General features: G+C 30.7%; 1 long non-coding RNA gene across 1 annotated transcript in view; it reads right to left on the minus strand.

The window, feature by feature from the left end:
- LOC147801894 (uncharacterized) overlaps positions 1–12,563 on the minus strand; it is a 203,963-nt gene that overhangs the window by 127,268 nt on the left and 64,132 nt on the right. The window contains exon 7 of the long non-coding RNA XR_015430533.1: positions 2,673–2,759. This is a non-coding gene — a long non-coding RNA (uncharacterized LOC147801894). The remainder of the gene's footprint in view (positions 1–2,672; positions 2,760–12,563) is intronic.

Genomic DNA, 12,563 nt, shown 5'->3' on the forward strand with positions numbered 1-12,563 from the left:
TTTGCACCGATATTTTATGCCGCAGTGCTGGCGTAAATTATCTTCGGTGGTAGTCGGATCATGGGTTAGAGTCCCCCTGCCGTCAAGCTAACCGTGGGAGCTTTTCGTGTTTTTCCTCCCCATGTAACGTACATGCGAGTTAGTTCCATCAAAAAGACCTCCATGAAGGCAAATTTCTCCCAATACTTGATCCAGGAGTTCCTTTGTCTTCTGGATTGTGTTCAAAATTACAAGGCTACGAAGCTGAGCATTAGCAGACGTAAAGTTAAAATTAGGTCTGCTGTTCAAAGAAGGTTATAAAGTGAAATAAAAAATATTGCTAAAGGATCGATTATTCTGAAATTAAATCGCTATATGGTATTTGATATAAATTTCATTAAGGAAATATAAATGTTATATCAGTCAGGCTAACCGTGAGAGGTTTTCTTGGATTTCCTCTCAATGTAACGCAAATGCTGGTTAGTTTCACCAAAAAAGCCCTCCAAGATAGTACATTTGCTCCCAATACTTTATACAGGAGTTCCCTTGTCTTCTGTATTAGTTTCAAAATTACAAGGCTACGGAGTTGAATATTAGTAGTTGTAACCCCCCCCCCCCATAAAAAAAAGAAAAAAAAAACTGGTCGGCTGTTCAACAACGGTTATAAGTTATTAATTAAAATGTGCAGGACCATCCTCTCAAATCTGTAATTTAGTTTCAGAACAAAATTTACCAATGAAAAGAAAAAGTTTTTGAAGTGTTGCTTGTGTTGAATAAATAAGATGTAATGCTTATTTGGAGAGTCATATGCACTACGATAAAAAGTTCTCAAACTTACCGATCACAAATATTTTCGTGACTTTTACCTCACATTCGATGATTTTCAAGGATATTTGGAGTAAATAATTTCCAAGATTCAATTTCTCTAACGGATCTGATGTATCGAATAATAATAATTAGTTTTTATAAAGAGGTTGCAATTAATATATCCACTGTAAAAGAGATTTTTGCTTGTTACGCAAGAAAGTCTGAGGACAGATATAGCAACGCCTGCTTTTTCTCCATAGCTGTGACGTCGGAACTATAGGAGGCGATGAGGGTCGGGCTTTACTACTCAATCCTTCCAGAATTCTATTAATTCCCTAGCGCAATCTTTCTTTTTAATACAATGAATTGCCTTGATAAATTTCGTTATTCTTTTTATTTCATTTTATCAATCTCAAATCTGTAATTTAGTTTCAGAACAAAATTTACCAATGAAAAGAAAAAGTTTTTGAAGTGTTGCTTGTGTTGAATAAATAAGATGTAATGCTTATTTGGAGAGTCATATGCACTACGATAAAAAGTTCTCAAACTTTTAAGTATTGAAGTATGGTGCAAAAGTCTGTACGCATGCATCAAATTTGATTAAATTTGTTAATGTCTCGTGTGATAAAAATTTCTTTTTATATTACATTCAAAATAAGCAGTTAAGGTGACAAGGAACTTTCAAATAAGCAAAAATTTGCCAAGAAAATTTATTTTTCACTTTTTATATTTTCGAAACCTAGGCATTTAACTGAACATTAGAAAAAAAAAATCTTGAATTAGAGCAAAATTGACGAAGTCATGGCCATTTCTGGTTTGACCACGCCCCTTTGGCGCCTTGCAATGAAAAAGTAGTAAAAGTCATTTTTCTCAAAATGTCTTTTTTGACAAATTTCAAACTCCTCCAGCGAAATGAATTTTTATTCTATTAACCTGAGAATTTGATGCTATACATTTATGAATATTATTAACATTTCGTTGGAAAAGTTTCTTGAATTAAGTAAATAGTATTATTTTTATACATGATATTTTATAGCGGTAAGATGATTTTTTTTTAAAAATGATGTTCTTTTTATTGCTTTTTTTCTGTTATTTGTTTCAATAATAAAATTAAAAAAAAGTACTCCCAACAATTTTTTATATTACCTAATATGTAATATTTTAAAGGAATTTTGTCATTTTAACAAAATTTCAGACGTGTTTTTTTTAATTTCGGAAATTTTGAAATATTTTTTTGAAATTTTGTATATAAATTGTTTTTACAATATAGATATATACTGAGAATTTCAATATACTAAAAATTTCAAATTCCCTTGAGAATTTCTAAAAATTTTTTTGAAAGTTCATTGTCGCTTTAAGTGCAGATATTTTCTAATATGCAAATTCTGGGCCAAATACTTGTGAATTTTCCTCTCATTTTTAGCATTCAAACTTTCGTGAATATTTCATTACTCCTTTATCAGGAAATTAAAAAAAAAAATTGTTATCTTATGACCTTACACCAACATGTTTAAAAGAAAACACTTTATTATGTTAAAAATTACTTCCGAGATATGTTAACACTACCGAGGGTGAGGGTTACTAAACGTAACTCCCACTATGCTATGTAACTCCCTGTACTATCACTATAACACAGTTAAAAATTTCGATATACTACTTGCAAAAATTACGTCCTTATTTCTTAAAGAAAAATCTTTTATCCTCGACAAAAATGCAAATAATAATTTTAGAAATATATGTCGTTGATTTTTTAGATGAATTAAAACTCAATTTTGTCTGTAAAAAGAAAAGTACCGCGTAGTTTTTCATCAACAGTGTCACACGATCAACCAAGTGGTAAATGATAAACTAATGGTTATTTAAGGAGCTAAGAATATTGGAATTACCGCTCATTTAGAAAGAACTCCAATCATTGGTATGTGTGGACATGGAATCATCCTCTCATATAGTCTTTCTAAACTTCTGTTGATAACCTGTAAAAAAATTAAAAACTATTTAAAAAAAATAAAAATGTTGATTTTTTTTCTCTTTTTTGCATTAGAAATTAAAAATAATTTTTTAAAATCCATTTATTTATTATTATATAAAAGTATCTTCCGTCCAATAAGTCAATTGGTAAAAGTGTAAAGTATCACAATAAATTTAAAAAAAACATTTAGGGAAAAGATTGAGTTCATTTTTAGTAATTTAAATTATATAAAACAATGTCATGAAAATAAACTATTTCAATAATCTGAACGAGTAGTTGTATCAAAGAATATACATAGGGAAAGAACTCTAGCTTTCATTGACATGATGTAAACAAGTTCCCCAATGTTAGGTGCCTTCTTGTGTATAAAGGAGAAAACAACATTTAGGGGTAGAGCAGCAGAGGTTTTTGAAACGAGTTTGAACCATCCTCTCCTCTTAACCAATACTAGGAATATAGTTCACTCTTCAGGAGTTGACACTTGGCTCCACCATCTCGGAAGCAGAGTTCATTTCAGCGCGGGAGTAAGAAGAGAAGCATCTCCGTGCTTGAAATTGAGACAACCTTTAATGCAAGTCAAACACAAACAGTTAATTCTTTTTCAGTCACTTACTTCGCTTTATCATCTGCTATTACAGCTGTCGTTTCTCTAGCTAATTAAAATATATTTTAAATTTAAAAACTGCTGTTTTCACAGAAAAATGTCTCAAAAAAAGACAAACTATTCACTCAAAAGAGAGAAATATCGTTAAAATAATGGCGCGAAATATCAAATTTAGGAAATATTTAATGTTAAAAAAATGAACATGAAGTTTGAGAAATAAATATTTTTGCCGTAACGCGCCAAATAGCAACACTGAGCAGCGATGGTTCAGGGGATAGAGCGTTCGCCTTCCAATGAGGCGAACCGGGTTCAAATCCCAGTCGATACGAATTCCGCATCCGGCTTGCACTGACCACAGTGCTGACGTGAAATATCCTCAATGGTAGACTGATCATGGGTTAGAGTCCTTTTGCGTCATGCTAACCGTGGGAGGTTTTCGTGGTTTCTCTCTCCATGTAATGCAAATGCGAGATAGTTCCACCAAAACGTCCTCCACGAAGGCAAATTTCCTCCAGTACTTGATCCAGCAGTTCCCTTGTCTTCTGGATTGGATTCAAGATTACAAGACTACAGAGTTGAACATTAATAGTCGTAAACCCATAGAATTGGGTCGGCTGTTCAAAGGCGATTATAAAATTAAATAGCAACCTTGTTCAGGATTGCTCATAAACTTTTCTCAAAAATAGCAAAAAAGTACCATTGCATACCACGTGATGAAGGTGGAGACAAGTGCCAACTCTCGGTGAATGAGCTATAGTGAAGCATTGTGGAACAGAAGTTTTTTTTTAAATTTTTTTTTATCGTTGGTTTGTTCTGTATTTTTACACAATTAATAAGCAGTACTCTACTGTTAATATTTTTCGTTGAAAATACAGTTATATCTCCCATGTTAGTTAAATCTGCTAACACATTTTAACATTGAAATTTTAACATGGTAGTTCAAAAGAAAGAAAGAATAAAATAGCGGTTGGAAATAAGCAGCGTACCCAACTATGTATGTTTACAACCTGAATTGCGAATCCATTCCTTTGATCACCGTTGCATCAATCAGCAGTTTTTCTTTTCCTTTGAAAATTCATCAAAGAGGTAAGAAAATCAAAATAATGCACCCTCGGTGGTCGGAAAAAGTGAGCTACAAGTAGCGAAACTACTGTAGTCGATACTTTATTTTCGTAGTTTGTAGTGTAGTGCACTACTTCTTAAATACGGAAGTTGTAGCGTGAAGTGCGATAGAGAAAAAAAGAAGAGGAAAAAAACAGTTTGTAGCGATTTCTGGCAAAAGTATTTTTAAGTTTATTTTACATTCGTCGTTGAACAGCCAAATCAATTTTTTTTGGGTTTACTAATGCTCAATACCGTAGCTTTTCTAATTTTGAACCCGATCCAAAAGGCAAGGGAACTCTTGTAGGGTGGAAATTTTCATCATGGGGGACTTTTTGGTGGAACTGACCCGCATTTGCGTTACATAAAGCAGAAAAACCACGAAAATCTCCCACGGTTAGCCTGACGGCAAGGGGACTCTAACCCATGATCCGTCTACCATTGCTGATATTTTACATCAGCCTTGTGGTCAGTGCAAGCCGGATACAGAATTCGCATCAACCAGCCATCGCTGGGATTCCAACCCTGTTCATCTCATTGAAAGGGTGAACGCTCTATCCCCTGAAAATTGCTTCGTTTGATGTTCCAAAGCAAGTTTCTTTTTTTATTTTTGTGGGCAGAAGTTATTTTTTCATGTTCTTAAATTATTTCGTTCATTATCATTGTAAATCTTGTAAGCAAAGGAATAATTGGAAATCGAATTATTAAGATTGAGTCCTAGAACGTGAAGATCCGATCATTAGATATAAAGTTATTCAGGGTGTTCCATTTCACGATATTTCACGATTTCTTTTCATTTCCTTAATTAAATATTCACTGTCAAGAAGAACTTAGAGTTCAAAGGCTAAAAAAAATAAATTCGTCAAAAGTACTTTAGAATAAAAAATTATCTCATGTAATAGATGAATCACCATTTCATAATAACTTCTCATGCAGGCCAATTTTTTATTCCAAAACATTTTAAACATTTATGGGAATTATGCTAATCAGTAACGTACGTATGTCTGCGAAAAGTATTGAAGTAGTAACTATATTTTTAAGAAAAGTAGTTAGAGTTAACTACAATTGTAATTAAGTAGTTGTAATTAACTACAAAGAAAATGTAATTTTATCGACCACCCTTTTATTCAGAAGCCGGCCCATATTACATTATATCTTGTTTACTTCGATAAATTGTCACAGTTATTGTCAATATGGCTTTGGATTAGTTTTTTTTTACTGCCATCTATGGCCTTTCAAAATTTAGGAGGAATTAATTCTTTGCTCGATTTACGCTAATAATTTGATCTCATTGATAGTCATCTAGAATTTCTAGAACTACAGATCTATTAACTTTTTAAAAACATAAAACTATTCTGTCCGTATTTTTTTCTGTCATTGAAAAGAGATAATTTTTTTTTACCTTTTCAATGTAAACTTTAACATTTCCAATTCAAATCTTTAGTTTGAAATCTTTTTCTTATGGGAGTTTCCATCATTTGATTTTTTTATTAAATATTTCAACTGAAACTGTTTTTTTCATTATGCGTTTTAATATTTACCTGTAATAGTTATTATTCACATTATATATTTTGATTAATTTATCTTTTTCTTTAATAAATGTGACATCTCATCAGATACTAAACATTTAAAACGAATTGATTCATTTGGAGGTAAAAAATATATTTTATTAATTCAATATTTGTATTTATACTTTGCATGTAATATTTGCATTGGGAAGCAAATTGATTTATCAAATAAAATATAATTGAATATACATGCATGATTTCATTTCTAATCCCAAAATTTACTTATTTTCGATTTTAAAAATTAAACGTAAATTTTTATCATTGTCTATCAAAAAATTAAACATTTTTTATTACATTAAATAAATAATCTCAAGAAACTAAAGCATTAACCTATTATCCGATTGAAAACTTTGTTCGCTTCGAAAAATACTCAAACAAGAAAAAACAGTATACAGGTTTCAAGCGCTCATAAACAGGCGCCCATTTGCAAGACGTGAATCAGAAGAAACAAATATGGTTTGAAATATAAAACTAAGAGCTCCTATTTAAAAATGAAATAAATAAAGGGAAGATACAAAACTAGAAAAAAACCACAGTAGCCAAAAGAGAACAAAAAAGATAGCATGATCATTTTTCCACCTCTGCTTATCATAAGCGTTTTAGCATCTCATATTAATTCTAATCACCCTAATTGTCAGAATATTTCTGCGTTTCATACTTCCGATTTGCACACACTTAACTTTTACAATCTTCTAACTTTACTTAACCTAAGAAATTAACATCTAACTAAGTAACATAACAACTAAGATTTTAAAGTCCTTTTTAGGTAACAAATACCAAATTTAGGTCTCTTAAAGATCCTATTAGCTTTAATGATCACTGGGGGCATAGACTACATTCATTGTCAGCGTGACACTGGCTACATCGGAACCAGACGCCCTTTAAAATTTAGACTTAAGGAATACGATAGTCCGTTATCAAAAAATCACCGATTGCTGCAAAGTGTGGAAATTATGGGTATAAATTAAATTTCGATGTCAAAATTATTTCCACTGTCACATCAGCAGCTCATTTTGATGCCCTGAAATCTTGTTTAATTCAAATGAATGCTTGAGCTGCGATCGCTTAACACCTTCCAATGGACGTGAGCAGGGTTCGAATTCCAGCTATGACTTGTCGATACGAATTAATCATCTGGCTTCCACCGACCACAGCGCTGATGTGAAATATCTTCAGTGGTAGACGGATCATGAGTCAGGCTAACAGTGGGAGGTTCTCGGTGGTCTTCCTCTCCATGTAACGCAAACGAGGGTTAGTAGCCTCACAAAGTTTCTCCGAATATTTTATCCAGGAGTTCTCGTTTTCTGGATTGGGTTTAAGATACCAAGGCTACGTAGTTGAACATTAGTAGTCGTAAACCCAAAAATTGGGTCCGCTGTTCAACGATGGTTATAAAATAAAATAAAAATTAATGCTTATTCCCCTGTTAAAGATATCAGATCCTCACCACCTCTCCATAACGAGTGGAAATGCATTTTACCTTGATTTGCTCTTCTCGGCCACTACGGTTTTTCTTGTTCTGTGGATTTTTTTTTATCTCTTTCGGCTAGAGTGATTTTTTTTTCTTGTTTTATTTCTCATCTTTATTTTTTCCATTTCTCGTTGGCAACTTTTCGTTTCATATTTCAAATCACTTTTGTTTCTTTTCATACACGTTTGGCATGTCTAGAAAATGGCTCCTGTTTTGAGCGCTTGAAACATTTTCCTATTAATATGGTTTTCGAAGCGAATGAAACTTTTAATCTTGTAAAATCTTTGTTGCAATTCAAAAATGGAGCGTTTACGTTACTTTCAACTAAATAATGCTTAATAATGTTTGTTAAATAATTAGCCGAAAATACGTCCTCACTCAATATATTTTATAACAAACGAGCATCTTTAAATTATATTTAGTAGGGGAACACAACCTTTTTGAGTGAAGGGCCCCATAGACAGCAGATTAACCAACGAAGGGTCGCAAGCCGAAGTACTTAGACAAACTTGTTTATTAATTGTAAGTAGTGTTTTCTATATAATCATTGTTCAAGGCACTAAATTCTCATCAGATAACCTTGTAATATGTTGGCATAAAAACAAATATTTTTGAACGTTTAAAATAAAAAACTTCAAAACTGATTACTTTGAAAATATAAGACAATCAGAATCAATTTTTCAGGAAAAAAATTAAACAAATTAAAATAATTAAAAACAATGTGAAAATTCATGTTTTTTATATCACATTACATAATACAAAAGTGCATTTGTTCATAAAATTAAATTCAAGAAAATAAATATTCTAGTTATTAAAATAAATGCAAGTTAAATACTTTAATTTAAAGAAAGTTCATAAGGTTAAAAATGATTAAAATTAAAATAAAAACCCCTTTTAGCTCAAAATAAGATTCAACGTTTATTAAGGAATATATTTAAATTTTAAAATATTTATTTTAACTAAATTATTAGAGGCGAGGGTTGAGAAAGGAAAAAAAAAAGAAAGAAAACATTAATTTTGAAGGAACTATTTTCCTTAATAGTAAAAAACTAACGAGATACTTGTTTACAACTTTTTGGGACCAATGCTTTTACATAACACTATTTAGAATTAATACTCATGTTTTTGATTGTTGATGAAGCCCATCATTTGGTGTTTTCACCACTGTTTAAAAGCAGGACAACTATAAGTTTTTTATTTTATCACAAAAATATAAAATGTATAAAAAACAAAGAAAAGAGTAAGTAAATGAGTATAGTCATAGAAAAAGTTAAAATTATAATATAGTATTTGTCAGTTAAAATAACACTTTTTGTTTAAGTCATTTCTAACAATTCAAATTTTTCTGAGGCAACTCTTTACCTCTAAATATTACTTTTTTATGTACACATTTCTAAATGTCAGTATTCAACCACAAAACAACTTAAAGTCCTCAAATTTAGCATGAAGTTATAAAATGTAATGAAAGAGGGTCATAGCAATAATGAAAGTAGAAGTAAAGTTAGTACTGTAAAATTAAAACAATATTTTTAATCAATGAGCCAAGTTCTTCAAGAAGCAGTTGTAGAAGTAGGTTGTTTATTTAAAACTTTTTATAGAATTTCTTTAAAAATACAATTGTTAATTTGGGCATTTGGCGATACAACACTTATAGAATTGAAGGATTTGTTACGTCAAGCGCTCAGGTATCATAATTTTGATCTAGTTGCGCTTCTATGTCATTTTGATTTATGTTGCTAAGTTAACTTTCAAAAAATTCTATGGCTGGCAACAGCATTTTTATTTTTTAAGTTGTTTATTTTTATTTCTTTTAGAATTCGTTATTTTTTAGCGAAATATTTTTTAACCTAACAGAATTCTTTGCTGACTGATATATGAGGAAAATAAAGTAAATATTTAAGTGTTGTGAAAAGAATCTTATTTAGTTGTGCAAAGTACTTCAGCCAAAATTTGGGAGCCACGTAAAAGAATTATATATATTAGATCAGAAACACATCATTAAAAGGCAGAATGCTTTGGTGTTTTCAAAACGTAAACAAAACAAAGCAAACGTTGCCACCGGCGGAAAAGAAATACAGCTAAAATTTGGGAGCCACGTAAGAGAATTATATATAATAGAATTTACATTACTTCATGTTACTTATCTTGATTACATTTTTTTACAGTTAAAATTTAATGATATACAAATCAGCACATCATCATAATTGGCATAAAATGGCCGACGTAGGTAAAAAAATGGTTTAAAAATATTCTTAATGCTTATCCTGCAAATTGCAAAATTTTAAAACTGTGTGATGGTTTTATCTACTTGATCATGTGATAGCTTTTTCGGACCATTAAGTGAAAATTTAATGATTTTGTTAAAAGACTTTTCCTTAATTTTGAACAAGCCAAATTCATTTTGGAAAACAGTCTTTCGACAGAAGCTATTATTATGAGCAGTATTAAACTTAAGGCAAATAACTTAACGAGTTTGGGAATCGATAACAGCGTATGATTTTGTATACGCCAAAATATGAATCGCGATTTGTGATTTTAAATCTCGTGAATACAAATCGCAAGGGATAATTTTTAGATCTCGTTAATGTGAATACGAAATGCGATTTTTAGATCGTGTGAATACGAATTGCGATGTGTGACTTTTATATTAGTTCCGATTCATGTGGCTTTTAGAATTAACGGCCAAAAAAATAAAATAAAATAAAAGTTCGAAAAAGTTCTTATTTTTGTGTTGAAATCAACACAGAGCAGTTAAGTTATTATTTTAATGAACGATTCAAAACTCGCGCGCCTTGAAACAATAGTAATAAAAATATCAGGATTTTTTTAAACCGTGAGGAGAGTCGTAGAAAGAACTTCCCTAAAAACTATAAAAATCCCTTTATATTTACAATGAAATCGGCATAAATATAGCGAGTCAAAAAGAGATGTATTTAAATGCTTGATTCGAAAATTAAAGTGTCGCAATAGCGTATAAAAATATTGGGACTTTCTGAACCTTGAAGAAATGTGTAGCAATAATTGCCAAAGTAACGATTCGTTAATAATTTGATTCGCGATAAAATCGTCATAAATAAACCATGTTAAAAATGATTATCTAAAAGAGCGATTCGTTATTCGCTGTTCATAATAATATATCGTGCTAAAAATATCCAAAGTTTAAAAACCATACGAAATGTGTCGCGATAATTTCAGAAAAAAGGATTAAAAATCATTCAGATTTGAGATGAAGTTTGCGCAAATAAAGCATTTCATTATAAAGCATTTAATAATAAAGAATAATCGATAATAAAGCATATTTAGCTTTAATAAAGCATTTTCATTACTTTCAAGACGTTAGTAGGGGAGAGTGGGGTCAATTGTAACAGGGTGCGATTGTAACAGAGCAAAAATTTCGAGTGTCGGGTTCTAGATTTGGTTCCTAGGTGGCGCACAAGGTGTATTTAATAAATCTACATGTACACCCCTGATGGCAATCATTTTTATGTACTTTTGAAAGAGTTAGATCACAAAAGATATTTTCACGCCACGCAAGTACTTTTTTTGGTATTAGAATATTATATTGTAACAAAGTAATTTTGTTTAAGCAAATAAAAATTAGTAACCGAATATGTAAGTGGACACCTTAATTAACATTTCAATAAAAAAAAAGATTAGTTTTGCTAATTAACTAGCATTGTTTTTAACAAATGAAGCTGAAATGGCGTCTTGGGGACAATTGTAACAATAAGTAAAGGGACAATTGTAACAGCTGAAAATAAATAATCTTATGTTTACAAACCATTACTTAAGTCTTTAAGAACCACCAATAGTTTCCTATATCATTTATATTATGTTGCATGTGCATTATTTTATTTGTCACCTTTCACAGCATAAATTAAAATTTTTAACCCCTTAAAGTTAAAAGCTTAACCCTTTAGGTCTCTGCTCATTATTATTTTTACTCCTAAAATATCACTACTATTTTGATCAATAAAGAAATATATCACAACTATGATAATATGTATAATTAACTATGTTTTAGTTGAATTTATGAACTGTTACAATTGACCCCGTAAGTGGGGACAGTTGTAACAAGTGCTCGACTGTCAAAAATTGTTAATAACTAATATAATAACATTTAAAATTAGGTATTTTTTTTCCTAGTAGAGGATAGTCTACTTTACTCGTCTGTCAATTAATACTAATAATATATTGGATTTCTTGTTAGTTAAAAATAGTTAAGTAAAAACTGTTACAATTGACCCTGCTCTCCCCTACTTAGTTCGATTTCATAAAAAAAATTGCGGTTTCCGTAACTGCGTGAAAATGGGTAGCAATAATTACGAAAAGTCATTGGATTTACCGCGAAATCGGCACACACGAAGGGCGTCAAAAATATTGGAATTTTTGAAACTATGCGTAAATCCGCAGCATTAACCATCGGAGAAAAAAACGATCGAAAAGGTACACTGGTTGAAATTGGGAACACCAAAAACTTTCTTGCGCAAAAAAAATACAATTTAAAAAAAAAAATCTATAAATATTTTTTTTCATTTTGCTCAGGCTGCTGCCGCGGGTCGCACATAGAGAGCATGTTGTACCCCCTGCTTCAGACAATTGAAATTAAATTTTGTTAAACGAGTGTATTATACAATTGCTCAATATATCCTTCAATGATGTTTTTTCGAAGGATGCTTAGCATACATTTGCCCGGTATTCCCTACAAAGCTCGTAAAGTAACTACATAGACCCATTTGGGCAATAATTTCAAAATTAAAAAAACGTAAATATTTATAATTTAAAAGTTTATCAAATAATATAAAATTAAGAAGAGTTTTTAAGCAGCAATAAAAAAATGCATTAACAAAAAAAAATAATTGTGAAAATTTGCCTTTGAAATAAATGGAAAAGTATGCATTAAGCGTTTACTTGTGTGATTATTTAACAAATGCAATTTTCTTGTAATTGAATGAGACATCTTTCTTATCCTACCAAACACCACATTCAATTCAATTAACCCATTTTAGGACAAGCATAGAAATTTTATAATATGTAGTATTATTTTCATTGAAATATTCTTAC

The sequence above is a fragment of the Parasteatoda tepidariorum genome, chromosome 11 (assembly GCF_982258835.1).
Source record: "Parasteatoda tepidariorum strain Cologne lab strain chromosome 11, Ptep-v5.0, whole genome shotgun sequence".
NCBI lineage: Eukaryota > Metazoa > Arthropoda > Arachnida > Araneae > Theridiidae > Parasteatoda > Parasteatoda tepidariorum.